General features: G+C 36.9%; 3 non-coding genes across 3 annotated transcripts; 2 read left to right on the top strand and 1 right to left on the bottom strand.

Moving 5' to 3' along the window:
* TRNAR-UCU lies at window positions 17,926-17,997 on the bottom strand. Its single transcript has one exon. It is a non-coding gene; the product is annotated as a tRNA-Arg (tRNA).
* Window positions 20,272-20,359, top strand: TRNAS-GCU. The gene has a single exon. It is a non-coding gene; the product is annotated as a tRNA-Ser (tRNA).
* On the top strand, window positions 21,558-21,629 carry TRNAQ-UUG. Its single transcript has one exon. It is a non-coding gene; the product is annotated as a tRNA-Gln (tRNA).

The following is a 26,313-nucleotide window of genomic DNA, read 5'->3' as shown; positions in this document are numbered from 1 at the left end:
TATATTATATACATACTAATGGTGAACATAGTATTTACTAAGAATATGGATGATAATGAAATATGGATGATAATAACAATTTGTTATCGATTTGGTATTTTCTGAACGGAGCCTGGATACTTTATTTTATCAGTCCAAGTAAACCATAAATTCTTCTAAATTGATAATATTGATCCCTAATATAAAATAAATTGATCTAATTGCACTTCACGCTCCGAATGATTGATTGATGCTTCACTCAATACAATATCTCTTGGGCGAAACAGAGGATATCTCGATAAGGGGAGAGAACGGGTAAATCCCATATGACCCAATATGTCTGACAAGTCGCACTATACGTCAACCCAAACCGCATCTTCCTCTCCAGGACTCCGAAAAGGTACTTTTGGAACACCAATGGGCATTAAATTAAAGAAAAAAATTTAGTACTATACTTCACTTTAATATGGAAACGTAACAATCAGTGGTTTATTGTCTTCATCCCTTTTTTCTCTTTATTCTATTTGATACATAGATTGGAAAGTAAGATAGAATGAATAAAGAAAAATTTTGAATGAAGAAATCGATCATTCGAAAGAAAAACAAGTATCTATCCATTCGTTCCCAAAAAAGGGGACCAATCCTCCCATTGTGTACTGGTACTTATCGGGTATAGAATAGATCTGCTTCTCTTTGTTCTTACGAACAAAATTGTTCCGTTATTTTCAATGGAATGGAATAAATATTAATCCTTTCTGATACAGAATCTACTGAAAAGGTTAGGTACATAGTATATATAGTCTTTTCCAATGCGATAAAATAAAGTGACATAGTGTCTATTTTTCTTTGATAAAGAGGTATTTCCATGGGTTTGCCCTGGTATTGTGTTCACACTGTCGTATTGAATGATCCCGGTCGATTGCTTTCTGTTCATATAATGCATACAGCTCTAGTTTCTGGTTGGGCTGGTTCGATGGCTTTATACGAATTAGCGGTTTTTGATCCCTCTGATCCCGTTCTTGATCCAATGTGGAGACAAGGTATGTTCGTTATACCCTTCATGACTCGTTTAGGAATAACCAATTCGTGGGGTGGTTGGAGTATTTCAGGAGGAACTATAACAAATCCGGGTATTTGGAGTTATGAAGGTGTGGCAGGGGCACATATAGTGTTTTCCGGCTTGTGCTTCTTGGCAGCTATCTGGCATTGGGTATATTGGGACCTAGAAATATTCTGTGATGAACGTACGGGAAAACCTTCTTTGGATTTGCCCAAGATCTTTGGAATTCATTTATTTCTCTCAGGGGTAGCTTGCTTTGGCTTTGGCGCATTTCATGTAACAGGTTTGTATGGTCCTGGAATATGGGTGTCCGACCCTTATGGACTAACTGGAAAAGTACAATCTGTAAATCCAGCGTGGGGCGCGGAAGGTTTTGATCCTTTTGTTCCGGGAGGAATAGCCTCTCATCATATTGCAGCGGGTACATTGGGCATATTAGCAGGCCTATTCCATCTTAGTGTCCGTCCGCCTCAACGTCTATACAAAGGATTACGTATGGGCAATATTGAAACTGTACTTTCCAGTAGTATCGCTGCTGTTTTTTTTGCAGCTTTTGTTGTTGCTGGAACTATGTGGTATGGTTCAGCAACTACCCCAATCGAATTATTTGGTCCTACTCGTTATCAGTGGGATCAGGGATACTTTCAGCAAGAAATATATCGAAGAGTTAGTGCCGGGCTAGCCGAAAATCTTAGTTTATCGGAAGCTTGGTCTAAAATTCCCGAAAAATTAGCCTTTTATGATTATATTGGTAATAATCCGGCAAAAGGGGGATTATTCAGAGCAGGCTCAATGGACAATGGGGATGGAATTGCTGTTGGATGGTTAGGACACCCCGTCTTTAGAGATAAAGAAGGGCGCGAGCTTTTTGTACGTCGTATGCCTACTTTTTTTGAAACATTTCCGGTAGTTTTGGTAGATGAAGACGGAATTGTGAGAGCTGATGTTCCTTTTAGAAGGGCAGAATCAAAGTATAGTGTTGACCAAGTAGGTGTTACTGTTGAGTTCTATGGTGGCGAACTTAATGGAGTAAGTTATTCTGATCCTGCTACTGTGAAAAAATATGCTAGACGTGCCCAATTAGGTGAAATTTTTGAATTAGATCGGGCTACTTTGAAATCCGATGGTGTTTTTCGTAGCAGTCCAAGGGGTTGGTTCACTTTTGGGCATGCTACGTTTGCTTTGCTCTTCTTTTTCGGACACATTTGGCATGGCGCTAGAACCTTGTTCAGAGATGTTTTTGCTGGTATTGATCCAGATTTGGATGCTCAAGTGGAATTTGGAACATTCCAAAAAATTGGAGATCCAACTACAAGGAGACAAGTAGTCTGATACGACATTGTTGTGGTATCTTTCGCCTCCATTTTTTTTTTGATTTGACATCGGGTATCAGAGAAATCTTGACTTGAATCACCATCTTTTCTTTGACTTTTTTTCTTTCTTTATATGATATGGTAAATGATCCCAAATGAATAGGTGTGGAAGCTATAATTGTAAACCACGATCGAATCCATGGAAGCATTGGTTTATACATTCCTTTTAGTCTCGACTTTAGGGATAATTTTTTTCGCTATCTTTTTTCGAGAACCGCCTAAGGTTCCGACTAAAAAAATGAAATAACTTTAGAATTTAATTGAAGTAATGAGCCTCCCAATATGGGAGGCTCATTACTTCAACTAGTCCCCGTGTTCTTCGAATGGATCTCTTAGTTGTTGAGAGGGTTGCCCAAAAGCGGTATATAAGGCGTACCCAGTAAAGCTTACAAGTAAACCAGATATGGAGATGGCGACTAGGGTTGCTGTTTCCATTTTTAGATAATTTCAAGATCACAATGGATCTACGATAAGATCGTTTATTTACAACTACACCGGAATAGTATACAAAGTCAACAGATCTCAACCAATCGTTAAATAGGATTTATGGCTACACAAACCGTTGAGGATAGTTCTAGATCTGGGCCAAGACGAACTACTGTAGGGGATTTATTGAAACCATTGAATTCGGAATATGGTAAAGTAGCTCCGGGATGGGGGACTACACCACTTATGGGGGTCGCAATGGCTCTATTTGCGATATTCCTATCTATTATTTTGGAAATTTATAATTCTTCCGTTTTACTGGATGGAATTTCAATGAGTTAGGTTTATAAGAACTATGAAGTCCTAGTCTTTCAATCAAAGAAAAAATTACTTTAGACTTGGATTTCTAGACCATTCTATTCTGGTAGTTCGACCGTGGAATTTATTTGTTTCGGTATTTGCGGAATATGAGTGTGTGACTTGTTATAATTGATCCTATTGATAATACATAGAATGGACCTGTTATCTCTATCAAGATGATTCTACCTCGTCGGATATTTATTCTAGTATCTGGAGCACGGAATATATAGAATAGATCAAGAAAAGAAATATTTGAACTATGATTCATACCTACTATTTATTCAAACCTCGCAACTGAACTCAAAAGAAATTCAAATATGTATTTCCTAAATCAAACGAATTTTATTCCTTCAGATTTATTTTGACCGAAGGATAACTCTTTCTCTAGATGTTGTGGAGTCATTACATCCATTCATTCAATAAGTCATTCAAGGTTCTTACTCAGAGAACCTTTGAGTGTAGCTTGAGGCTAAATCATCGTGGTTCTAGTATGAATCTGAGGTTTCAATTGATTCATAGGGTCTCAACAAGAGAATTCCTATCAATAGTAAAACAAGAGTAAATCCGCAGTACGCACAAAAAAAAAACAATAAATCAAATAACAAATAAAAAATAGGGAAGAGAAGGTTCAAGAGGCCTGTAACGATCAACATAAAGAAAGACAGATGAGCCAACTTGATATTTTTTGGCATTATCATCACAAAGAAGAGATTCCGGATTTTTGTTACTTCGTATCTTCGAGGCAAATCGAATCAAGCGGCTAATGAAGTTTTGAACTTCCTATTATATATTCGTTGAAATCAGTATTTGTGTGTTTCCGCTTGAGCCGTACGAGATGAAATTCTCATATACGGTTCTTTCACGAAAAACCTAACAGAGTACAGAAAACTAACCACAAATAGGGGTGGTATAGAGCTAAAAGAATGCATTTTTCATAAATGAACAATGATTATTTCAGATCGGAGACAAGAAGGAATCTAGGGAAGAAAGTGAGGCTATCATAGTATCTAACCTTAGCTACGTTTCCTTTACTTACGTAAAGGTGTGATATTATTTATTCAATTCACCTTATCTATCTTGTAACCTAGTACGGTGTAGTGAATAAGATAAGATGCCTAGAATGCCTCGGACAAGCACCTACTGTACTAAGCCCATACTAGTATCTTTTATAAGAGGAGTTCGCTTGGCCGGATAGGAGACGATGCATCCCCTGAATGCAAAACCAACCTACGCCTCTGTGTAAACCAACACTTAAGGTTGCACCGCTATTTTAGTATATAGACGTACCGGTTTAGTTATCAAGTTCAGTGTGTGAGGGTATTAGGTAGGAGAGAAGCCTTTTAGGTGAAAGGTATAAACATCGTTACTTTATGATAACAGGAAGGGCTATATACTAGTTAATGTTTATAGATACTATACAGAAGAGATATTTCCTGGCCTTTATGGAACGAATGCATAGTAACCTTTCACGTAATTGTATTTATGCCGTCATTCCTCTCCGTTATGTTTTCACACATTCGATATTTTTGCTCAGTTTCACCTAACCGGGTGTGATCGTGAAGGTGCATTATTGAGATGATTTCCGCTAGGATAATGTCCTTATCGAAGCCCATGCGGACAGTGCTAAAAATGACGGGTTATTGGTTAAACCAGGGCTCCATTCCTTATTGGTCAATGTGGTTTTCTACGTCAGTTATGTCGGTTTTGGTGTGGACATTGGGTTCAATTAAGCGCTCCAAAAAATTTAGGTGGACACTCTATGTGTGCTTTATGCACGTCCTAGTAGTACTCTTGGTAGTATGAACGACTGGTGGCTACTTGACTAGCCTAATTGGTTGGTTTCAACCGGAGTCAGTAATACATAACTTGTCTCATTTTTCGGAGACATTGCCAACCTGCTATCATTTTTCAGTATCGTTTTGGGCATCGATGAACATGATCTTTTGTTCATTCACACTAGGGGGGATTTGTTATTTTATACAACTGTACTCCTCCTTGTATAAATGATCAATATAGTAGACGTTAGCGGACTTAGAGTTCTGCAAGGAGTTTGGTTAGTATATGAAATAACTCTATCCATTGGGTTATCTTGAGGGGGAGACNCTAGACTTTATTAGTAACAAGTAAATACTTTTTACGTAAGAAAATCGAGATATGGTGGGGATAAACACCAATCAAAAGACATGAGACAATCCAAAAAGCACTTGATCATGATCAAATTTGTAAGCCTACTTGGATATTGAGCATTTACCTATAAGAACAGAATTCTTTGCAATGAATAGTTGTAGTTGCAATTTTGGAAAATTGAATGTGATAAATCTTTTCTTACTTACATAAGAGTTATTAACTATGTTTATAAAATAACGATTTTATATTTTATATGGGTTTATTTCTGTTATTCCTTTGGTTCTTGCTTGAGCCAGATGATGAAAAATTATCATGTCCGGTTCCTTCGGAGGATGGATCCATAAGAATTCACCTATCCCAATAACAAAGAAACCTGACTTGAATGATCCTGTATTAAGAGCAAAATTGGCTAAAGGGATGGGACATAATTATTATGGAGAACCCGCGTGGCCTAATGATCTTTTATATATTTTTCCAGTAGTAATTCTAGGTACTATTGCATGTAATGTAGGTTTAGCGGTTCTAGAACCGTCAATGATTGGTGAACCGGCGGATCCATTTGCAACTCCTTTGGAAATATTACCCGAATGGTACTTCTTTCCCGTATTTCAAATACTCCGCACAGTACCCAATAAGTTATTGGGCGTTCTTTTAATGGTTTCAATACCAATGGGATTATTCACAGTACCCTTTTTGGAGAATGTCAATAAATTCCAAAATCCATTTCGTTGACAAGTAGCTACAACAATATTTTTGATCCGTACCGCTATAGCTCTTTCATTAGGTATTGAAGCAACATTACCTATTGATAAATCCCTAACTTTAGGTCTTTTTCAAATTGATTCAACTGCGAAGTACCATGATGTAGGTATCTAGGGAATAGTTACTTCAAAGTGAATCTTCCCTAGATACATTAATTTGATTATGATCTATTCCACGAAAATACAGATTGTGCCAAAGATGCAAAATTGTTTTCTTTTTTTCTTTAGAATTTTCTTTCTATTAGAATTAGAAAAAGACGATGAAAAAATTACAATGGATTTAAAATGAGAACTTATTCTTAAGTAAATCAATTGTGAAATGCTTCTGTAGAGTGTCCAACATTTATTTTACATCTTCCATGCGAAAATATTCAATTCTCATAAGATCTTGACTATTACTCAAAAGGTCCAATAATGTACGTATATTGGACCTTTTGAGACAATTATAGGTCCTGGAAGGCAATTCTAATTGGTCAATAAAAAAACAATTCAATGGAATTCCTTTTTTGTTTTTCTTTTGATTAGTTAATCTATCTTGAAAGGTAAAAAAGGGTAGAGTAAACCTGTTTATACTTTCTTCGAAATTAATGTCCTCTTCCTCCGCATGTAGAAAAGGAATAAATAAATCAATCAAATTACGAGAAGCCTCATAAAGTGCTTCCTTAGGAGTTAAACTTCCATTTGTCCATATTTCTAGAAAAAGTATCTCTTGTTTTTCATTCCCATTCCCATAAGAATGAATACTATGATTCGCATTTCGAACAGGCATGGATACAGCATCTATAGGATAACTTACATCTTGAGAGTCATTTATGGGTTCCATACGATATCCGCGATCTCTCTTGATTTGTAATCCAATACACAAATCAATTGGTTCCGTCAGGTTAGCTATATGTTGTGTCGTGTCAACTATTTATACGGAAGGTGGTGAGGTGATATCGTGAGCGGTTATGTATCTAGGACCCCTTATGCAAATCAACGCGTCTCTAACTCAAATCAACGCGTCTCTAACTCCATAGAGATTACTTCTCAATACAATTTCTTTCAAATTTAGTAAGATTTCATGTACTAATTCCTCAATACCTACTATCGTAGAATATTCATGTGGCACCTTCTCAGATTTTGCACGTGTGATACATGTTCCTTCTATTTCTCCAAGTAAAGCCCTTCGCATGGCAATACTGATGCTATCAACTTGACCTTTCATAAGCGGTGATAGAATGAAACGACCATAATAAAGACGCTTACTGTCTACTCTTGATTCAACACACTTCCACTATAGTGTCCGAGTGTATCCCGCTACTTCCTCTCGAACCATACTATACTAGTATTATTATTTGATCATTGAATCATTTATTTCTCTTGAAATCGATTTAATTCTTATTCCTACACACGTCTTTTTTTAGGAGGTCGNAGCGAATTTTTATTCATCTTACCATTTAATAACTCATAATCAGATCGTGTTAAAGAAATATTTGCTACTTGACAATTTGAAACAGATTTTCCAAGTACTTCAAGTACTTAAATACTGTTTAATAGATGAAAATAGGAGGATTTATAATCCCGATCCATGCAGTAACATCATTTTGAACCCATTCCATTTGAATTGGTGCTTTTTCCATCATGATTATTGTGAAGAGACATCGACCAAAATTAGCCTTGGACAATTTATTTGTGAAAATGTATGTCTATTTAAATACGAACCACACGTAAAAAAATCTGGTCAAATTTTAATTGTTAATGTCGACTCTTTAGTTATAAGATCAGCTAAGCCTTATTTGGCTACTCCTGGAGCAACTGTTCATGGTCATTATGGGAAAATCCTTTACGAAGGAGATACATTAGTTACATTTATATATGAAAAATCGAGATCTGGTGACATAACGCAAGGTCTTCCAAAAGTAGAACAAATCTTAGAAGTGCGTTCGATTGATTCACTATCGATGAACCTCGAAAGGAGAGTTGGGTGGGCTTACTACTTGGATTCTTTCAGCAGTTATCCGCTCCGCACTTGGCTACCCAGCGTTTACCGTGGGCTAATTTCTGCCAATGCAGAAATGATTTGAAATATGATTCATACCTACTATTTATTCAGACCTCGCAACCGGACTTAAAAAAAATTCAAATAGGTATTTCCTAAATCAAACGAATTTTATTCCTTCAGATTTATTTTGACCGAAGGATAACTCTTTCTCTAGATTTTGTTGAGTCATTACATCCATTCATTCAATAAGTGATCATCAAACGGTTCTTACTCAGAGAACCTTTGAGTTTAGCTTGAGGCTAAATCATCGTGGTTCTAGTATGAATCTGAGGTTTCAATTGATTCATAGAGTCTTAACAAGAGAATTCCTATCAATAGTAAAACAAGAGTAAATCCGCAGTACACACAAAAAAAAAACAATAAATCAAATAACAAATAAAGGGTTTACAGAATTTTTTGATCATACATAATTGTTTCGATGGACAAAAACCGGCACTTTTTACCAAATGTTAAGGAATCTCTGGACCTAAAAATTGATTTCGTACAATTGAACTTTTTCAAACTGTTTCTTTTTAAGAACCAAAAAAACTTGGGCCAAAATAACAGATGCTAAGAAGAACAAAAGGCCTTGGACGCGTAATGGATCTTGAAGCACTATTTCTGCATCTCCCTGACCAAACCCTCCTACATTGGGATTGCTTGTTAATGGTTGATCAAGCTTGATGGATTCACCCTCTGAAACAAGAAGTTCTGGGCCCTGGAGGTATAATATCAACCACTTGACGTCATCCGATGCATCAACTATGGTTATTTCATATCCTCCCTTTTCTTTTCGTACTATTTTGCTTACTATACCTGCTGATGTAGCATTATAGACTGTATTGTTACTCTTGCTGCCATCAGGATAAATCTGACCCCTTCCTCTGTTCCCACCTACATATATGGGATATTTTAAGAAGTGAACGTCTTTCTTCGTAGCAGGGTCGGGGGAAAGAATGGGAAAGACGATTTCACTATATTTTTGACCCGGAACAGGACCTATCACAAGAATATTTTTTTTATTGGGATGATAACTCTGAAAAGACAGATTTCCTATCTTTTCTTTCAACTCAGGAGAAATACGATCCGGGGGGGGGAGGGGGGCTAATTCGAATTCCTCGAGTAAAATAAGAACAACACCCACATTCAAACCCCCTTTTTTTAAAGAGACATGCTATAAAGATAGCCCAGTTCACGAAGATTCTTATCTTGATACCTATCAAGGTAATTGGGAATTGGGAAGACTTAAAGAAGAGAAAAATGAAAAGACTTTTTTATGGTTTGAAAAACCTTTTCTTACTTTTCTTTTCTCTAAAATTTAGAATTATAAAAAAATTAAAAAAATTAATAAAAATAACCTTTAGGCTTGTCATCCAAGAACTTGTTCGGAAATACTATAATGAAAGGAACATAGGAGTTTGTCGCTAGGTATTTGACCAAATAGGATCGTCCAGTTCCTATAGAACCTATCACTAAAATACCCCTAGAAAGGGATAGGTGTCACCCCCCCGCCCCGAGACCGCTACCAATTTGGCACAGTTCGGGCGCGGCGGACGGACCGTCGGATGGACAGCAACTCCCCTGCCCGCCCAAGGCCCCAACGACTAGATTGTGTACAACAAGTTCCCAGGAAAACAACTTGAATACATACACAAATCATGTAACGACAACGAAAGCACAGTCAGTGCTATATTATACAAGAGCAAGCATCACAAGTAATAAAACCATACAAGTGAACAAAAGAGAGATGTACTTAACTATTAATTCATTAAACCTTATACAATTATTTCATCTTTTACATTCTTCCAGAGTATATATACAATCACTCTAAAATCCTCACCCTACACATCATCTACTCTCAAAATAGGTACAGGGTGTAACTAATGCATAAGGAAGTAACCTCTGCTAAATCACTAGGGCGCTATGCCCCTGCCGCGATCCTCACCAGGGGCGCTCGAACTCGGACCTGCAACATGGTGGAGTGAGAACTACGAATAGTTCCCAGTGGGTTCGGCCGCCGACTCCGTCGATCTCCCCACTAGGTCTAAGCAGGCACAGATAGATATGCAGATGATAGGTATATAAAACTGAAAGCATTAACAGTAATGAGCAACTATGAACTATGATCTATCAATGCCTCAATCCAGTATGATGCATGCATGGAAGTCATAGTAAGAAGGCTGGCTATCATACTACCATGCTCAACAACGAAATCATTCATCCGATTACCCAATCTCTCGGCGAACGCAAGGTTCGCTCACAGTCTCACGTCTCTAAGTCTCATAGGGGAGGTGGCTAGCTATTCACCTACCCTGAGACTGCCTGCGGACACTACACTGGTCCAAGGGCACTACACTGGCCCCCTCGCGTGCCAAACTCCGGAGTGCACTACCTGTGAGGAGCTACCTCCACAGGTGCAAACAGGCTAAGTGAGCTCGATCCAATCTCATGAACTGGGAACACCCTAACCAACTAGAATTGGTGTCGCTATAACATCAGGTGTTCTTCTGCTCAATCTCATAGTCTCTTAACCACACTAAAGTTCTCAAGTTCAATATCAACTAGGTGCCACTCGTTCTGGGTTCACTGTTAACTAGATGCCACTCGTTCTCTTGACAAGTTCTTGATACACTAGTTTCCAATATACTAGGTTCTTATTCACATAGACATATTCATCACATACAGGGCGAACTATCTCATAGTATTCCACACATGCATACTAGGTTTTCATTCATTATATCCACAACCTAAATCATCACTAGCATGCAAGGATATGTACAATCACATTTAACACCCTATAATACTATATTGCAATATGTAAATGATCGATAATGATACTCAGACATAAAGAGCAGCCTGACTGCTTCGGAATGGCACTCCCCCACCTCGTCGTGATGTCGCGACTCTTCGAATGCAATTCGCCGACGTTTCGACGCCTCGTTGACCTTCCAGGCGAGAACGAAGCTCCGAGGGTCTCCTTAGGCGATAACTTCGCACCACTCGACGGATCAACGAACCGTCTTCGCCGACGCATTCAGAGACCTAGCAATTAGGTTTACGACCCATCAAATTAGATCAAAACCCCAGATCTGCCAAAATCCCAAATCGGAGCCCTATGTTCCAACAATCGAGAAATCTATGGTGCAAGCTTCGATTTCGAGCCCGAACCTTCTCCCTAGCCTCAATAGGTTCCATTCGAACCATTTCTAAACCATAAAACCCACAAACCCTAGAAACACCACTAAAGGGGTTTAAAGCCTACCTCTCTTCAAGACTCCAAGCTTGAGGGAGAGAGAAGAAGACAACCCTCTTCTTATTCTTAGTCTTCTCCTTCTTCTTTCTCTTCTTTTCCTTCTTCTTCTTCCACTCCTTCTTCTTCTCCTTTTTTTCTTTCTTTCTTAGAGAGAGAGAGGGAAAGAGTGTGAAAGGGAAAGAGAGCAACTTAGAGAGAGAGAGGGGTACCCAAGCCCTCATATAGGCCATTTTGCAGATAACCCCCTCAACCTTTCATTTCCTGAAACAGCCCTCCCTGGGCCACTTTCGCAGTGAGGGATCGGTCCCAGGTCGGGGAGACCGGTCCTCGAGAGCTGCACAATCAGGCAGAAAGGATTTCGCGTTCGGGAACCGGTCCCTGCCTGAGAGACCGGTCCCCGGAAGACCGGTCCTTGTCCGAGAGACTGGTTCCCGAGAGCTGGGTTCTCGGGACTTAGCCAAATTTTGGCCAATCTCGCTGGGCTAACGTTCAGGAACCGGTCCCTGCCTGCCAGGGACCGGTCTTATCAGAGACCCCCGCAGCCCAGCCCAATAGGACCGGTCCTTCCCTGCCAGGGACCGGTCGCCGAGAGCATTTCTACTCCAGTGTAGCTTTTGCACTGGTGCTCTCGCGGACATTACCTCAATGCACTTTATGCATTATGACCATCTTCGGACTTTCCGATGCTTACACACTCGACAATTAGTCGATTCCCAACGAAGTTAAATCCCCGGATTTCGAGAATTCACTCCCCTTACAATAGGGCTAAGTGGAGCGAAAAGGGTTTTCCATGAGATGGGAAATGAAAACTATTAGCCCCACATCCGTCGAAAATCTATTTTACGGTATAGACGCTTATGACCTCCCCCTCTATGCCTTGCGGTAATGATTCCTCTGGCATTATGACCTTTACCACAATGATGCCGTCTATAGATCAAATTATTTCGTGGATTGGATTTCACTTGACTGTCTACGGCTCCATTGCGTGTTCTCGGGGTAGAAGTTTTGTATAAATGTATCGCCGTGTTATTAAGTATTTTGCTTTAAGTTCTTTTCTCTATAAGAGGTGGAATAGAATAAAAAATATGAGAGTAGATGATGTATAGGTTGTGAGAGGCATTTTGGAGAGACGTGAATGAACTTGTACCTATGTTTTGGATGAAACAAAATATAAACTGTGGATGAATGTGATGTAATAGATAGAATTCTCTCTTTTTGCACTTGTCTGTATACTTGTGTTACTTGCTCTTGTTGTTATGCACTTGTGGTGCTTCTATTGTTATTGTATGGATCATGTATGTATTGAATTGTTCCTGGACGAATTCTTGTACATGATCCCGTGATTGAGCCTTGGGCTGACTGTAACATACCGAAACCTCGGTAAGCGAACACCCAACTTTAGTCAAAATGACCAAAAGTGCATTGTAGCGGATCTTCGGGAGCTTATGAATCAAAAATCTACAAACTGCAGTTTTTGAGCTCTCGGGGACTGGTCCCTGTGGGGAGAGACCGGTCCCCGTATGCGTAGCCAGCCAAGGTTGGAAATTCCCTTGATGCAACCGGTCCCTGGTCGAGAGACCGGTCCCCCGGAGACCGGTCCCTAGTAGGGAGACCGGTTCCCGTACGCGGAAAACCCCAGAAGTGGGAAAATCGGCTAAGTCCTGAGAGCTGGGCTCTTGGGGACCTGTCCCTCATCGGGGAGACCGGTCCCTCTGCACGAAAAATGCCCAGTAAGGACTGTTCGAGAGAATACAAAGGTGAGGGGCTTATTGGTATATTGTTACAATAGAGGGGTTAAGAGAGGCTTCCTCTCTCTCTTTCTCTCATTCTCTCCCTCTCTCACCCTGTCATATCTCTCTCTTTCTCTAGAAGGAGAAGGAGAAGGAGAAGGAGAAGGAGAAGGAGAAGAGGAAGGAGAAGCAAGGAGAAGGTGACCTTCGTGGAGTTGAAGGTGCTAGAAGCTCTCCAACAAGAAGGAGCTTGGTGTAGCTTGGGCAAAGGTGAGCTCTCTTGCAAGTAGAGCCCTAGGGTTTGGGTTTTCACCATGGAATCCAAGATTTTGAGCTTCTTTTATGTTTAGAAGCTTTGTTCGGCCAAGAACACCATGAAAAAAAAAAAAACCATGGTTTCCTTGAGATGCTCCCATGGTGGATTATTAGGGTTCACAATAGATGCCCTAGGGATGGTTCCAATAGCTTGGGAATGATATTAGAGAGCTTTTTAGGTAATTCTAAACTAGTATTTGCTTAGAGTTGAGATCAATCTAGGAGAAATTCGAAGATGACATTGTTAGGGCTCAAAATTGGGGCTTTTGCCCTAGAATTTTTTCGAGACAAATTGACCTCTTGGAAATCTAATTGGGGGTATTCCCGACGCGTGGGATAACTCCGTTTAACGTTACGAAAATGTCTAAATATAACTTGTGTATATAGGGCCTAATTTGGCACTATTTTGGTTATAAGACGCGGATTCGGCGTTCGTAAAGTTCGGGAGTCGTCATATTTTTCATCTACTACCACTCGAGGTGAGGGGTGCACGTCGGAATCATCGGATTTCCCTTTATGTCTATTTTCATCTTTATTGAGCATACTTGTATATAGAATCATTCATGCGTGTTAGGGTTAATTACATGTTGTCACACCCTGGAACTGGCGGAGGCCCTCCCGGGAGCGCGCCCAGACCCACCATATGTCAACACATATACGGCGTCTACAACAACAGCGAAAAATAAAGCCAAAGATAATCTACAACTAGAGATATCAGAGCAAAAGTAAATCTATCATCTATAACAAGGTAGAAGGAATATACTAAACAATAAAGGTGAATCATAAAGTTATACAATAACCATCTCCAAAAGGGGTACACAAAAAGGTGGTCTCTATACATGGATACAACTCTCAACCTCTCCAAAAAGAAAACAATGAGAGGTAGACCACCTATCAATGCGTCCCTCGATAGCAAGCTAGCTCGCGGCGATACCCTTTCCGCGGTCCCTAGCCTCTCCCGGCGTGGAAGGCTCTGAAATAAGATATAAAACAGAGGGCGTGAGAACTATAATTTATAGTTCCCAGTGGGCAATTACTGACCTCAGCTCAATGCACCACTAGGCCCCAAAAGAAAAGGGTAAGTACGGAAACGACGATAATAATAATAATAAACTGTAAGTGTAAGAGCAAGTAATGTTTGCTAAATTTACTATGCCATAAATCATAAGATGTCAATGTATTGTGCACGTATTTTATCAAGTTGTAGTATATCCAATGCATGACTACTATGTCCCAATGTGGCAAGCAAGTAGATAACATGATCCATTCTATCAATATATGATGATTATGCTCTATCAAGGCAACCAAATATACTATGATGCAATAGGTAAATTATCAAGTATACTACATGTCTCAACACTATGCTATAAGCATGTCAAAGTAATCCAACTACTAATCCTATCTAGTAGTGATTGTCATTTTTCGGTTCAATGTCATTGTTTAATCATATTCTAGGACCTACATAAATGTAGTCCAGCTTGTGCCACCTAAGTGTCGGTGGTAGCTCCAGCATTCCCACTCTAGGAATGAGTCTATCCCTCCCGACCCCGTAGGTTTCTCGATACCACACGAGCGAGCATAAGTCGCGTAGGCCAACTCCGGAGTGCCGGCTTGTAGGGAGCGACACTCATAAGCATGTGCGAATGAGCACAAATGGCAAGAAAGCGTAGTCAACGTCTCAAAAGTGCAATCATCATGTCTCTAACATGGTAAAAGTCACTAGCATCTCAAAGATCTAGTTCAATGTCTCAAGGTAATGTTCCAACACTCACTGTCACGCCCCGGAACTGGCGGAGGCCCTCCCGGTAGCGTGCCCAGACCCGCCATATGTCTACACATATAAGGCGTCTACAATAAAAGTGGAAGTAAAAGCAAGAGATGGAACAAATAAAAGAAGTGAAATAACAAGCAACTAATGATATCAGAGTGAGTATAGTTCTAACATCTACACCAAAGAAAGGAAGTAAAGCTAGACAATAAAAGGAGTCATAAGTAGTACAATATCTGTCTCTAGTACAAAAATGGTGGTCTCTATACATATACGGGTACAACTCTCAACCTCTCACAAAAAGAAATATAAATCGAGAGGTAGACCACCTAGCAACTCGTCCTCGAAGGAAGCTAGCTCGAAGCAACTCCCTTCCCGCGATCCCCTGGCCTCACCCTGCGTGGAAGGCTCTGAAAACATCGAGAAAAAAAGGGCGTGAGAACTATAAATTATAGTTCCCAGTGGGCAATTACTGACCTCAGCTCTATGCACCACTAAGCCCCAAAAGAAAAGGGTAAGTAACGACATATAGTAATATGCAATAAATAGCAATCACGAAAACTGCTGAAAGAAAGCATGAATAAAATGCTATACTACTATGTCTCCAATAAGCATGATGTCATGGTGATGTACATCTACGCTATCATAAGGTAATATATCCAATGCATACTAATATGCCTCAACATAATGAACAAGTAAACCTCACAGTACTATATCCCAAAATATATAGAGTACGCTCTATCAAGATAACCCAGTAAACTATGATGCAATGCATGAAACCAGCAAGTGTACTATATACCCCATTGCTACGTCATGAGCATGTCACCTAATCCAACTACTAAGCCTATCTAGTAGCGATTATTCATTCTCAATACCATATCGATCTCTATTTCCAATCAAGGACCTACCAAAGGTAGTCCAGCTTGTGCCGCCTAAGTGCCTGTGGTAGCCCAACATCCCTACTCTTGGGATGTGTCTGTCCCACTCGACCCCGTAGGCTTCTCAATAACGCACGAGCGAACAAAAGTCGCGTAGGCTAACTCCGGAGTGCCGGCTTGTAGGGAGCGACCCTCACAAGCATATGCGAATGAGCACAAATGGCAAGCAAGCATAGTCCAAGTCTCAAGTATCCAATCCTCATGTCTCTAACATGGTATGGTCATTAGCATCCCAAAGATCTAGTTTAAGTCACAATGTGAAGTTTCAATATTTGTTACGCCTAGTGCTCCTTGATGACTCTCAGGCAATTTGATGTTTAGCATGTATTCCAAATCCCTCAATGGCCCTATCTGCTAGGTTCTTACATGTCCCGAGCTCAATGCCGCTTGATGACATTAGCTCTCTAGTTCACGTCCCTTCTAAATAGCAATCTTGTCATCTTTCATGTCACAAGTAAACTCAAGTTTAAATACATGAATCCGAACTCATTTATACTATAGAAGCATGAAACCAAATCTCATGAAGAATGCCAAATGCAACAAAAGATCTCCCAAGCGACTCTCTACTACATAGAGGTCCAAAATTTCACTATATATAATATATGCATTTTAAGCATTCTAAAAATCATAATAAATGCATTTAGTATGAACATGCATGCTTTTTCAATTTACGGAACATATAAAACCATGTATGAGAATTTCTCATATGTAGGCTAGGTCAAACCCACCGAACCGTCGCGTGCTCCTTCGATTCGCCGAACGGAGTTGTCCACGAGTCTCAAAGTACCCTAAAAGTGATCAGCGAAAAGATACGAGGGCATTACGACCAACCATAAGATCAAATATTAACCTAGAAGCAAAAAGGGCCAAAACTCACCTCAAGAAAAGAAATCTCTTCCAAAGCTCCAAAAGAGAGCTAGAACCCTTCCAATCTAAGCCCAAGGAAGGTTCTAAACCAATTAATCTAACCTCAAAAGCCCTAGATCAAAAAGTCCCAAAATAAGCCCTAAAACCTCATTCTAGGGTTCCAAATGGTAAAACCTACCAAATCAAGGTCTAGAGGGAGAGAAAGGGCTACCAACCTCTAAGAAGCTCCAATCCAAGCTCAAAGGGTGAAGATCTTCTCCTTTGCAAGCTCCAAGTCCAAGCCTTCAAGCACCAACAAGATCGGAGGAGGAAGGAAGGCAAAGGGATGCTCCAAGCCCAAGCTAGATCCTTCTCTTCTTCTTCTCCTTCCCCTTCTTCTCCTTCTTCTTCTTCTCTCTAGAAGGTGTAGGGAGAGTGTGAGGAGGGAAATGAGAAGAAGAGAGAGGGGATGGGTCATATAGACTGTCACGCCCCGGGACCCAGCGGAAGCCCGCACGGCACATGCCCAGACCCGCCATACGTCTAAAACGCATAAGGCGTCTAAAAACAACAATGATAAAAGCAATAATAAAAGACATCTAGGAGTATCAGAGCATAATAAATGTCTAAATGCTACANATTTATACCGGAGCGAATGGATATCTTGATCCGTTAGAAATTGGACAGGTAAAGAAATTTCTTGTTCAGTTACGTACTTACTTAAAAAAGAATAAACCTCAATTCCAAGAAATTCTATCTTCTACCAAGACATTCACCGAGCAAGCAGAAGCCGTTTTGAAGGAAGCTATTCAGGAACAGATCGAACTATTTCTACTTCAGGAACAACCATAAATTTATCATACTTATTCTTAGCATGAGAGTAATCATTGAGAAAAATTTCTGATTTGAATCATTCAAAAAGGGTTTCTTAGTATAGACATTTAAGAAAATAGATGGAAAAAAAATTGCGTCCAATAGGATTTGAACCTATACCAAAGGTTTAGAAGACCTCTGTCCTATCCATTAGACAATGGACGCTTTTCATTTCTATTTTCTTCTTTCGTATTCTTACTTTACTCTTGTTCAAATAAAAAACGATTATATGGAAAATATATCTTTTCGGGAAAAAAGGATGCATATCCAAATTGATGACGCATATACAATAATGAATATGGAGCGGGTAGCGGGAATCGAACCCGCATCGTTAGCTTGGAAGGCTAGGGGTTATAGTCGACGTTGGTTGATCATTTTTAACGTCTCTAATTCAAAACCGAACATGAAATTTTGGTTTCATTCGGCTCCTTTATGGAAGGTCCATATATTTCCAGAGAAAAAATTAGATCCATAACATCTATGTCAGCTTTTCTGTATGAATGCATCTAAAGCTACTCGCTTTCTAGATGATCCCTCTAGAGGAGAGAGATTATACCAAATCTATCTAGTCTAGTTACTTCGTTCCCTATTTTCACTCCCAGGATCCTCAGGAAAAGAATTTGGTTTCTACCGAGCTGAAACAATATGCTGATGGTTCTAGTAAACCAAAACTATCGTTTTTTAGCTATTTGGCTTCAATTTCCTTTTACAACACAAAAATGGAAGATCTAGTTACGATTGGAAATAAACTTTTGTATCTTCATCCATAGACCCTTTACCTATACTTATTCAATTGGAATAGTTAATCCAATTCAAAAAATTATGCTTCGCGAATCCATATCCATAATCCAATTTTTTGATGCAATTCCTAATTGGCCTTTGGATACAAATCGTGAGAACGTATATTTTTCCTCAAATATGCTATTGAGAGGAAAAGGATTAAACCTTTTTAAGAAATAAAGTTTTTGATCGGAGTTTGAAAAAAAAAACCGATGGACCCCTTAACTATTTAAGTTGTTAATAGAACGAATCACACTTTTACCACTAAACTATACCCGCTACATATTCATTATTGTATACGAATGGATCATTTGTCGAACAAAAAAAGGGGTGAGACAAAATCAAGATAGCATCAGAATCGTGAAAATTCTAGCGTTGACACGTATTTTGTCTCGCCGGGGACTTAAATAAAATAAAAATAAAAAGAAGCTAAGCGAAGAGCGGAAAGCTTATTTAAATAACATAATTAAATTTAAATAGCATAACATAAAAAGGTAAGCTTTTCGTTTGCTGGGAAGTCATTACTAAACTAATGGTTCCCGCCTGAAGGGGTGATTGAAGCTAGACTATAAAAATTCGAAATTCTGTATACATGGACCCCCCTTTTTTCACCTTCTTTTCAACTGCCAGTGCCAGATCTTATGAATTCGGGTCAATTGAATCTCAACTGTTCCAATTTTGTCTCTTGAAGAAGTAAATGAGTTATATTGAGTTCTATTCTATTAGAATAGAAATATGTTAGAATAGAAATATTTTAAATATTTAAAATTGTTAAATGTAATTTAATATTGTTTAATGTATATATATATGATATGTTATCATATGTGTTTTTTTATTCCTTACTTGACAACAGTAAGAAATTAAGTAATAAACTGAGAAAAAGAAAAAAAGAATCTTCAATAAAAAAAAAGAAGAATAAAAAAGAAATATTAAATTAAATAATAATAAATGGGACTTCGATCATAGGAATGATAATGGAAATTTCTCTTGTTGTTGTTGCTTCAATAACAAGTATTTTTGATTGATATAAATTCCAAATTTAATCGTTTGATCTATGAAGGATTCATTGGAATAAAAGAATAAATGTCCCGGCCAGTACTTAAGCGGATCAGGCCGGGAGAATAAACCTTTCGTATAAAATCAAAGAACTAAGATATTCTTTCTATTGAGGAGATCCATTTTGAGTCATTATCTATATTAAATTCCTGATCAATTGCTTTTTTCTATCTTTTTCTTATTTTTCTTATATTTATTTTCTTATACATATTTTCTTATACAATTTATACTATAATATATTTATATATATATATATATTTTTATTTAGTATAAATATATACCTTCCTTTTTATTTTATTTAAATATTAAATACTTTGTTTAAGTTTAAATTTAAATAACTATTTAAATAATTTCTATTATTTATTAGAATATTTTAGAATATTTCCAATTTCTATATTAATAATATAATAATAAATTCTATTATTAAAATAGAATAATGTAATAAAATAAATAATAATAATTAAATAATAATATTAAAGTTAAATAAGATTAAATAAAAATAAATAAATAAAATGAAAAAATAAAATAAAGAAAAGAAGGTGGATTTTTCTCAATCTTTATTTCACGTGTTACATCACATAACAAATTTTCAATTTGGAATTAGGAGAGATGGCTGAGTGGACTAAAGCGGCGGATTGCTAATCCGTTGTACGAATTATTTGTACCGAGGGTTCGAATCCCTCTCTTTCCGCTTTCTCTGATCACTTGGGATTTTCGAATTTGAAAAGATTCTCATAACTTGATTTTATCATAGTTAAATGTATGAAACAAATAAGATTATTAAGAATTAATTTAGAAAAAAGCAAAAAAACTAGAAATTTTTTATTCCTCACGTCCAGGATTGCGTCCTGGATCATTAGATAAGAATCCAAAGATAAAAAGGGAAACAAAGAATATCACTACTGTGTAAACAAAGAGTTTGAGAGTAAGCATTACACAATCTCCAAGATCATTTTTTTTTTTTGAAAAAGGGGAATAGATTACCTATTTTTTACCACATATACCATTTTATTTTATTTGTTTTGACACCCCGAAAAATGAAAAATAAAATGAAGTCTTTTCTTGAAAAGTCATTTTATTTTAACGAATTTATTTGTAATAAGATTTTTATTCATTCGTTAACCGAAATTTCTTGTCATATCAATAATTAGGTATTGTGGAGTACCTAATAGTCCATACTCACTGGAAGGTCAGAACGGGGAAAAGGCTGATCCAAATTCATCGCTGCGGTTATTCATTCAATATACAAGAATTTAGATTTTTGAATCGAGGGTTCGTAATGTAAGACTTATCTGATCTTATCAATTTTTAGAATTTTTTTATCGAATACATCATCAATTTAGCAGAGTATTAAAGATTTCATCGAAAACTTACAGCGGCTTGCCAAACAAAGGCTAAGAGAAAAAAGAGTACAGGTATGACAGGCATAACATCTACGATTGGATTGAAAATGGCATAAGCTTCGGGCAATTTGGCGAAGAAAAAACTACTCGAATAAAGGACAGAATTAAGACAGATACCGATTAAACTAAAGATATTAAGCATAACAAGCATTTCGTTCTTGTGGATTAGATAATTTTGAGTTATTTTTATAAGGGAAAAATGAAAAAGGCAGATCAAGAAATCCTCCTTTTTCTTCGGTTCGGACTCTCCCAAATAAAAAATCCCTCCCCCCATTATCATTCTAAAATGATAATATAAGGAATTCAACTTTCATACAATATCTTAATTGAATTCTATGTAATGATCAATGAATTTTTTTGATTCTATATCTACATGTCTTGAATCCTAGCAACAAAATATCCCATATGTTTTTATGTATTTGGGTTGAGATTGACGAATAACCAATACCAATATTAGTGTTGATTAGTATCGAATAGAAATCAAAATGGGGCGTGGCCAAGCGGTAAGGCAGCGGGTTTTGGTCCCGTTATTCGGAGGTTCGAATCCTTCCGTCCCAGATCGTCCTTCATGAAACGAAAGATGGGATCACACTGCATTCCACATGAAACAAGAATTTGTTAAAGGGAAAAATCTTTTCTTATTAATTTTCAGAATGGTTCTAAGAATCATATCTGAGAATTCGTTTGGTTTCTCACAAACGGAATCAAGTGTCAAATGTGGGTAAAATTCAATATCTTTATTTTCATTCAAAAAAGAGATTTTTGGTCTATTATATCATAAACATTCAGGATATGCTCGTACTACTCATATTCATTTCATATTCATTTTGAAGTTAGTTCCTTAGAGAAACTTTATGTCCCATATCTAATACCTATGAAATGGGAATTATCACATGATGCATTCTGAATCACAATGTGAGAGAAAGACCTCTCTATAGTCAATAAAAAGAAAATAAATGGTATCCCGCCCAATTCCACATAGAATGTAGAGATTAAAGAGTGGGGAGTTTTGAATTTCATCACAGGTCTTAAAACTTCTAATTAAAGTTGGGTTTGCGCGGAAAAAAAAATAGGAAAAACGGATTGATCTGGACCTTATTTTTTTGTATCTTAGATATTAGCTGGTTCAAATGAACCATTGTAAATCAATGTAATGTAGTGATTGGGGAGAAATTCGTATATTCCATCTACTTGACTTTAGAATTGATCGAAAAATTCTTGAAGAAGTAAAACAAAATCTGTATAAAAAACAAGGCCTATGCCTATATGATATATATTATGTATTTTTATTGTATTGTTGTATTTCAGTAACAAGGGCTTTTCGGTTAAGTGAAAAGGATCTGTGATTTTTAAAATATCTATAATTAGAATTACCCCGGCTAAGGTAAGAACTCTTAGTTGTATATGATGGATCCGAAAAGATCATACTTCTCTGATTCTTGATTCAGATTTTCTCTTTCAGATGAAAGAAAGAATAACAATAATGTAAGGAACCCAATTTTACCTTACACGAGATCGTTTTTCTTTTTTACTTCATTTTTTTTTGATTGGTACCGGAATTGGTACTGGAAGAAGTATGAGAAATCTATATTATCAAAATTTCGACTTTTTCGGGTCATTGGAATAGCTTTTTTGGTTACTAATTGATTTGATTTCGGGATTGGAAATCATTAGTATTCTACTATAGAAACCTCTTTTGGAGGTTTATAGTTTATTTGTTCGAGAAAACTGGATCCTTCATGATTGATCGTCTCGAACAATCTGTTGAAGATGTAAATAATAAGTCTTAAGCAAACTCGTTTATTCGTCTTATTTATAAATATAAATAAATATTTTCATTCATATGATAGAATATGGGGTTAAATTAAATAAATTCGATCCTTGCTGACCCTTATCCGGATAAATACTTATTTATCCGTACCGTAGATAGAAAGTATGGACTATTATATACCGGTTGAACCAATGACTATTCATGATTTTATATTGAATCAATTCCATACCGCTTTGAAATTTCAATTAGAGGAATGTTATGGTAAAACTTCGTTTGAAACGATGTGGTAGAAAGCAACGTGCGACTTGAAGGACATGATCGGCTGTGGATTTTGACATCCGCCGTCTTCTATAGTAATGAAGATGCTCTTGGCTCGACATAGTTTGTTCTGCCCGGAACCTAATTTGTGTTGGGTTATAAGTAAATAGTACATTATGAAGCTCGAGAAGAAAAGATTGATTCATTTTTCAAGGGAAAGAATCTAGGGTTAGTGAAAATCAATAAGTTAGACCAACTTTGTAAGTATATCCTCACTATATATAAATTCTAAATTGAAAGGTTCAAATTCAGAACAAGTTTGCAAAGTCCAATTTTTCGAAATTGGTAAAACTATTTCGATGAAAAGTGTATCACAAGGGAATCAATCGTTCGTATTCTATTTATATAGAAAGAAATAACAAAAAAAGGTATGTTGCTGCCATTTTGAAAGGAATAAGGATCCCCGAGGTAATGTCTAAACCCAATGATTTCACAAAGCGAAGATAAAGGATTCCGAAACAAGGAAACACTATTTTCAATTGTCTCAACAATTGGATCAGACTGAGGAATAAAAATAGATTCGAAATGAGACAAACAAAAGAGTTTAGAGACGGCTCAATAAATGTCTAAGGATTTTCTTGTCAGAATTACCCAACTTGAGTTATGAGTATGAATGAGATTTCTTCCTTTTTCTGTAAGGAAGAAGAAAAAAGTACTAAATTCAAATCATAGTCAAATTCATGATTTTATGGATCCACTTGCTATTATATACAGAAATTAGAATCATTTTTCTCGAGCCGTATGAGGAAAAAACCTCCTATACGTTTCTAGGGGGGGCGTTGTTTATTTACATCTATCCCAATGAGCCATCTATCGAATCGTTGCAATTGATGTTCGATCCAGAAGAGAAGGAAGAGATCTTCGAAAAGTGGGTTTTTACGATCCGATAAAGAATCAAACTTATTTAAACGTTCCTGCTATTCTATATTTCTTTGAAAAAGGTGCTCAACCTACAGGAACTGTTTATGATATTTTAAGGAAGGCAGAATTCTTTAAAGAAAGAACTTCGAGTTAATTAAAGTAAAAAACAAAATAAATAAATAAAATAAAGTAGGGAAGGGTAACTAGTATCTATCCTTGTGTAATTATTTATATTTACACACCATTTGCCTTTTTCTTGCTTTATTCATATTTTGGTGGGGGAATTGAATTTAACAACAAACAAGGGGTTAAGCTTGCTTATCGTACTTTTATTGATTGAATAAACCGGGGATTTTTTCTTTACCTTTTCCTTAATTTTTTCCATTTCAATTTCTTATTTATGTTTATGTTGTGCCAATCCAACACAAGTCTTTATTTTATTTACTTGATTTATTTTCTCAACATTGCATTTATATTGACAATGGTGTATCGAACAAATATAATTCGATCGTAGATAAAGAGGGCTGTTTATCCCCACCCCATATTGGTTTTTTTGTTTCCTTCACTCAAATGATGGGTTTGCCTTGCTGCATTTACTCTCATACAAGATGTATTTTCTTAAGTAAAATCCAAAAAGAATTTGATAAAAAATGGGTGGTCTGTCATAATTTTTACATTTCGATTGGGAATATTTTTAATCCGATCTGCTCATTTTGGTATTTTGTGTTTATAATTGATCAGAAAATCTTTCTTTTCGATGTGTTGCTAGTTCAATGTTTTGATAGGGTCGTGCGGTGCAATTCTATTGATTTTTGTATTTCGATCGTATCTACATATCCTATTTATCCGGGTTGCTAACTCAACGGTAGAGTACTCGGCTTTTAAGTGCGACTATGATCTTTTACACATTTGGATGAAGCAACGAATTCGTCCAGACTATTGGTATAGTCTATAAGACCACGACTGATCCTCAAGGGTAATGAATGGAAAAAACAGCATGTCGTAATAAAATCAATTTCTTATTTTATTAATTTATTATTTTATTTAATTTTGATTTTATTAATTTATTTAATTTGAAATGAAAGTCAAAGTTAAAGTAGAACTTTGAGTTTATCCTTACCGGATCGTTACAGTTCCAAAAGATTGTTTTGATTTTAGGAAGGGGACAAATTGGGTCTAGTGAATAAATGGATAGAGCTCTATGGCTCCAATTTTGGTAAAATAAAAAGCAACGAGCTTATGTTCTTAATTGGAATGATTACCCGATCTAATTAGACGTTAAAAATGAATTAGTGCCTAATGCGGGAAAGAGTGGGTTCTCCTGTGAGTGAACCATTGATTTTTTCTTTTTTTTTCAGAATCCTAATTATTCTTTATTATGGATTGTAGGCGGATGTGTAGAAGAAACAGTATATTGATAAAGAGAATTTATTCCAAAGTCAAAAGAGCAATTGGGTTGCAAAAATAAAGGATTTTTTCTCCTGTTGTAATTATAACGAACATAAACCAATTGGATAGAAAAGGAAGGTAAAAAGATCTGTTGATTGGACTCCCTGTTTTGTTTCCGGGGTATATATTTTTTTCTTACTATAGTATATACATAATACAATACATAATACCCTGTTCTGACCATATTGCACTATGTATGTATCATTTGATAAACCAAGAAAAACCTCCTGCCTCTGGCTCAAGTAGAAATGTAAATGGAAGAATTACAAGGATATTTAGAAAAAGATAGATCTCGGCAACAACACTTCCTATATCCGCTTCTTTTTCAGGAGTATATTTACGCGTTTGCTCATGATCATGGTTTAAATGATTCGATTTTTTACGAACCCGTGGAAATTATTGGTTATGACAAAAAATCTAGTTCAGTACTTGTGAAACGTTTAATTATTCGAATGTATCAACAGAATTATTTGATTAATTCGGTTAATTATTCTAACCAAAATCGATTCGTTGGGCACAACACTTATTTTTATTCTCANACATCATCTACAATTAGAATTTATTCTTCTAACAAATGCTTCTTTTTGCTTATGTTTAAGCGTAAATCTATGTATTCTATATATCCTTGGTTTTATCAGAAAATAAAAGAAAACTTTTTTTGCATTTAACTGAAGAAGCCTCATTACTCTGATAAGGTTAATACTATAAGCACCTCTTTCTTAGCGTTATTTACGTTCCTCGACTCCATTGATAAGTTAGTTTACTATAACTCGTTCAAAGGGTAGAGAAAGAACTCTTTGTTCACCCCATAAAGAAACGTTTTAACACGAGTTAAAGTATACA

The sequence above is a fragment of the Ananas comosus genome, linkage group 1 (assembly GCF_001540865.1).
Source record: "Ananas comosus cultivar F153 linkage group 1, ASM154086v1, whole genome shotgun sequence".
NCBI classification, from domain to species: Eukaryota; Viridiplantae; Streptophyta; class Magnoliopsida; order Poales; family Bromeliaceae; genus Ananas; species Ananas comosus.
Note: the sequence above shows the minus strand (reverse complement) of the source record. Positions and strands in the feature narration are given on the sequence as shown.